This window comes from Dendrobium catenatum, unplaced genomic scaffold (assembly GCF_001605985.2).
Source record: "Dendrobium catenatum unplaced genomic scaffold, ASM160598v2 fragScaff_scaffold_238, whole genome shotgun sequence".
Classification (NCBI taxonomy): Eukaryota; Viridiplantae; Streptophyta; class Magnoliopsida; order Asparagales; family Orchidaceae; genus Dendrobium; species Dendrobium catenatum.
Window position 1 is genome coordinate 262,339 of NW_021318700.1, and position 6,351 is coordinate 268,689.

The window sequence follows — 6,351 nt, forward strand, 5'->3', positions numbered from 1 at the left end:
GGGGGGGTGAATTGGCAATTAAAAATTTTACCCTCTTTTAAACTTTAAAATTGAGAATTTTAACTTTAGTGAATTTTATAGAAAAAGATTTTTCAACCACAAGTTTGAAACAGTAAAACAAAAATAAATGTAGCAGAAAAATAAAAGACACGAGATTTATAGTGGTTCAATCAAACACGACCTACATCCACTCCCCGGAGGCACCCTCTGAGTATTGCACTAATACCACTAGTGACTCTCATTTTTCAGCCACAGCAAGGCGGAGAAGCCTTTACAAAACTCTCTTCCGCCACTACCCGGTGTGGCAGAGAACCGTCGTCCTTTTACACTCTTCTCAATGTTAGCAGAGAACTGTCCATCCTTTCACTCTCCCGGTGTAGGTAGAGAACCCTTCATCCTTTCACACTCTTCTAGTATGGGCAGAGAACCCTTCTTCCTTTCACACTCTCCTAGTGTGGGTAGAGAACCCTTCGTCTGTTCACACTCTCCAAGTGTCAGCAGAGATCCGGATCTCCTTGACAGATCTTCTTTATAAGAAATCTAGAAGGAAGAGAGAAAAGAGTGAAGTAATCAAAAATCACATGTTGAGACTCTTACCTTTGAGTAGCAAGTGAAACCTTCAAGCTCCAGTAGTAGGAATCCTCCTTCAAACACTCTCTCACACTCTCTCCTTGACTTTCCTTTCAGTAGGCACAAAAATCAGAAGTCAAAATGATTAAGTGGCAGTTTATATTGGACTTTATATAGGAAAGACACAAAAAACCAACCAAAAACTGCTAAAATTCAAGTATATCAGCAGGGAATCGTCCCGTACGATCGTGGATCATCCCAGACTATGTTAATTAATTCAATTGGAAATGAACCCAATGTATATTGGTACGAACTAACTTCGTACATGTTAATCGTCCCGTACTAATAAGGTTCGTCCGGTACGAACGGTTATACCATAGGTCGGTTCCGAAAACTGCAGGATGTTGCCAAATTTTTAAGAGCCAGTGCACTTCGTCCTGGGACTAATATGAGTTCGGACGAAATTTTTATAGAGGACATTTTGTCTTGGCACGAATATGGATTTCGTTTGAACGAAAATTTTCCAGATGTCATTTCATCTTGGGACGAATTGGAGTTTGTCTGGATGAAATTTTTCCAGAGAGCATTTCATCCTAGGATGAATTGGAGTTCGTATGGACGAAAATTTTCCAGAGAGCATTTCATCCTGCCATGAATATGAATTTCATCTGGAAAAAATTTTTCCAGAGCCAATTTCATACTGGGATGAATAAAAAATTCGTCCTAGATGATCAGGACTTAGAAAAATTTTTTTCACTTCATGTTCGTTCCATTGCTCTTCCGAGGAGATAACTAACTTGATCGTCCCGTACGAATTATGTTCGCCCCATACGATCAGCATAATTTTTAAAGATCTCCTTAAGTGTGTGTGTGTTTATTTACACAATTACAATCATTCCCTCTCAAACTCAATTCAAAGAAAAATACAAACTTCAATTTACAAACTATCTCATGCTGAATTTGATTTGAAGTCTTCATTAGTCTGGAGTTCGAATTTTATGAAATATTAGTCCACAAAAGAGCAAAAAAAAAATCTTCCAAAAAGTGTTAGGAGATAACAAAACTTAAAACAATAATATTTGGAATCATTAAAACAATACAAGTTGCAAGAATGTAAAACATGCAATTAGCAACTCTCTTAACAATCTTCTCATCTATGTTGATGATATTTTACTAACTGGTAATAACCATGAAGCTGTCTCAAGGTTTATTCATCAAATCAGCCAGTAATTCACTATGAAATACCTAGGAACATCCCACATCTTCCTCGATATTCAAATTCAAACTCACTCCATCTCCTACTTCCTTTCTCAAACTCACTATGCCAAGTCAATTCTTCAACAAGCTGGCCTCACTTAATGCAAACCCATTTCCAATCTGAATTCCACCAAAGCCATCACAGATAACTTCTATGATCCCATCCTTAACAATCCTCATCTTATCTACAAAAAACTCACAGGATTACTTCAATACCTCATAATCACCAGACCTAACATAGCCCATTAGGTAAATATTATATACCAACATAAGCATGCTCCACAATAGTCGCAATTCCATCACCTAAAATGGCTGTTACGATGCTACATCCAAGGAACATCTCATTTTTGTCTTCCCATATGCTCCGACAACCTTCAGCTCATGTCCATGTTAGACGCCTATTGGGCAAGTGATCCAGTCACTAGGTAGTCTACCTCTGATTACTATTCTTTCTTAGGATCCAAGCTTATCTCCTGGAGCATTAAGAAATAACATACAGTGGATCGATCCTCAACGGAAGCCAAGTACAGAGCTATTACAGCTGCTACTGTATATATTCTTTGGCTTCGCCAATTATTAAACAACTTCAACATTCCCACAGATGCACCAACCACACTCTAATGTGACAACATGTCAACTATAACCATTACGAACAATCCGATGTTTCATGCTCGAACAAAATACATTAAAATTGATCATCATTTCATCCAGGATCACATTCAAGCTAAGCATACCAGATTCACTCTAATCAACACTTTGGACTAACTTGCGGATATCTCCACCAAGCCGCTATCCACCTAAAGATTTAAGCAACTGCGCTCCAAATTGGCGGTTCAACCTGACCCATCACTTTGCGGGGAAGTATTAGCACAGCTCTCCACTATCACACCTACATTGTCTGACAACAATAAACACCTCACCTAATCACCATTCATTTATAACAAACTACATGGCATATAAGCCCTACATGTGTATACACATAATCTATAAATGAGCATTGTAGTAAACAATGAAATAGGTGATTAATGATGAAGACGTTACCTGAAATTGTCTTTGTTGTTATTCTTTTTCTCTAACTTCTAATGCAGGTATGTAGGAGATTTACTTCAGCATTTCTTAAATCAAACTTATGATCAATTATGGACAAAACCTTCACGACACTAATCGAGTTAGAGATAATGCACATAGCCCTCTGCACCTTGGCAAGATCGTCGTTAGGCACAACAATTAATGGTTGGTAGTTGATTTTACATTTAAATCTAGTGGGGCACGAGCCAACAAACTGGATAGGGCGTTTAGTTTTGATAGTGGCTATCGCAACATTAACATCCTTAGGCACCACATCACCATGATACATCAAGCAACAATCCATATATTTACCAAGATAGGAATCACATTTTTTCCATCATGAAGGATGGTTCGAAGGAGTTGTTGGTGATTTCAGCAACGGAGAGTTGCTCGTGGTAGGCTTTTTTAGCCGAGATTACGAGATCATATGATGAAAGCATGAAGTGGATTCTTGGATATTGTACTAAGTGTATAAATAATTAAATATAATAATTATTCAAGGCGTCACAATAATTATTTAAGTATATTTAATTATATAAAATATTAAGTGGTTCTTATATTTGAATTATTAAAATTTAATTATTTATATTTAAAGTATATTGGTCAAGAAGAGATAATTTGAATAATCGTTTATGAACCGTTTAATCAAATAACTCCTATGAGTGGTTATTATAACTAATCCATAGAAAATAACTATTGGTCCTCAATCTCTCTGTCTCTCTCTCTCTCTCTCTCTCTCTCTCTCTCTCTCTCTCTCTCATTATGGGAGTTAGATTGTTCCATAGAGAATTAACTCATAAAAGAAGAAAGTGAAAGTAAAAAAGAGTGAGAAATCGTAGTTCAGAATTCAATGATTTCAATATAAATCAATGTATGTTTTCTTTCGATTAAAATCTTGTGAAAATCATCTTGTTAAGATCTTATGGATTTAAAATTTATGCAAATTCATGTTTTCATATTGATTTCTTTTACATAATTTATAATGCGAGTTCTTGTAAAAGTTAGAGAATTTATTTACATGTTGCCAGTTCTTATAAGAGTTAGAGAACTTAATCTTACACTAAGTTGGTTTGGAACTCAGTTACATCCACATTTAGGTCGCCATCATATCAAACCTTAGGGAGGTGATAAGGGATGAAATCACCTGTGATACAAGGAAGTTCAAGTTGGTGTAGGTTGGGCGATCATTCAATGTCAATTGAACGACTGTAGATGTTATAGATGGCTTCATTTTTTAGAATAATAGCCACATCATTGTGTTCAAGAAGGGAATATTTGGAAAGGACACTATTGTAAGGCTCAACCACAAACGTGCATAGTTGTGGTAAGGGATAGATAGTAAACCCAAGTTTTGACTTCTTTCCATAGTCCACAATGAGTCTCTCAAGAAGAAGAGAACCAAGGCCTAATCCAGTGCCTCTACCCATAGCATTGAAGACAAGGAAGCCTTAAAGACCAGTGCAAATAATTTTTAGCTAACTTTCTGATCTGGTCAAGGCATAGATTAAAATTTATGCTTGTGCTTGATTAATTAATCAAGCTCATGTTAGGGTTGACTTGAGATCGATTCAACTCATTTACACCCATACATGGGTCGACCTCTTCAATAGAAAGAGCCTGAGTGTATTCTATACAACTTTGTCCTATAGCTATGTTTGTTTTATATTTTTATATCAATTTTAAAGTGATCAATGTATGGATGTTGACTGAAGGATGGAAATTAAAGATGCGCAATGATCATGACTATCTTAAGGAAGAAAGAGACTCTAAATTCTCAATCTTACTACTTTAATATTAGATAGGTATTTAAGCTAGACTTAAACTCAGTTTAAGAAAGGCTTTAAATTAAATTTATGACCATGCATAATGTGTAAAGAAGCCCTTGAAAATAATTTTATGCATTGTTGTGGATTAAAGATTAAGTGGATTTATAGTTCTATTAGTAGAGATCACCAACAATTGAGCCTTATAGTCATAACGATAAGGGAGACATAATATACATCTTACATATTTGATATTAGAGCAGCCTCCAACTGGAATTCATTACCTCTAAAAAGAAAATCAATTCATTTTTGAAATTATATGAAATTTTCACAAAATAGTTTTTTTAAAAATGTTTAAAATTTTATATAACAATTAATAATTATTCTTCTTTCTATCTAAGTCTTTTTTTTTTATGGCATTTGTGTTCACATAATGTGCCATCTTCGAATTTGAAATGTTTAGTTTCTACATGAGCATTCAGAAAGTTGCAAACGCATGATATAACTAATTTTAGTGGTTACATGTTTGCAAAATTCTTTGCTTTACCTTATAATAAAAGCATTTCCTCCTCTACTGTACCATTTGGTTTAGTTTATTCCCATGTATAGGGGCCTTCCCTAACCGCCAGAAAAGGTGTAACAACTAAAAAATGTAAAAAAAGGGAATTTTAAAAGGAAAATATTTGTATTCATATTATATACCCATTTGCATATGCTTGTAGGTCTTTTAATGCTTGGAAGTGGTTCTATGTGCTTTAAAATGAGTTTAAAGGATCCGGAGCAAATTTTGGCATAATCTAAAAAAAAATAGTTTTTGAGCTACTCAACGTTGCTATAGTACCAGGCATCAAATAGTGTCATTACAACACTCTATTCTATATATTTTGCAAAAGTTAACTAGTGTTGTAATGCTAGACCATTATAAAAGTCTATATAGGTTGTTTGACCTAACGCAATTATCCCAATGCTAACCAAGAGGGGGGAGGGGGTGAATTGGTAATTTAAAAAATATCTTGGAAATTTTATATAAAACAATTTTATACTTTTTGCACAATTAATTTTTTTTATCAAACTAAAAACTTTTCAACCACAAAAATTAAACCGTGCAGAAAAATAAAAATGCTGTAAATTAAAAATATAGAAATTTATAATACTTCGATCAAACTAGACATATGTCCAGTCCTTAAAGACTCCCTCTTCAGGTATTACACTATTACCAATGTGACTCTCCTTTTGCTCCCACAGTAAGGCGGTGAAGCCTTTACAAAACATATCTCTTCCACCAATCCCCAATGCGACAAAGTACCATCATCCTTACATACTCTCCAAGTGTCAGCAGAGAACCGTCATCCTTTGACACTCTCCATGTGTCAGTAAAGAACCATCATCCTTTCACACCCTCCTGATATCGGTAGAGAACTGTCATCCTTTTATACCCTCAGGTGTCGATAGAGAACCATCATCCTTTCACATCTTCCTAGTGTCGGTAGAGAACTGGATCTTCTCTAAAGATCTTGTCTTGAGAAACTTCAAAGAATTAAGGAGGATATTAAAAAAAACTTATAAAGTGATCCTCACCGTTGGGCAACCTTGTGAACCCTTCACAAATTCCTCTTGCAAGATCTCTCTCCAAACTCTCAAACATTCTCCCAAAGCACTCTCACACTTGATCTCAAAGAAAACACAAAGATGG

The 6,351-nt window shown here is 35.3% G+C and overlaps 1 pseudogene; it reads right to left on the reverse strand.

Annotated features, from left to right (window-relative positions):
• Positions 1 to 6,351, reverse strand: part of LOC110094073 — a 27,532-nt pseudogene that overhangs the window by 13,247 nt on the left and 7,934 nt on the right.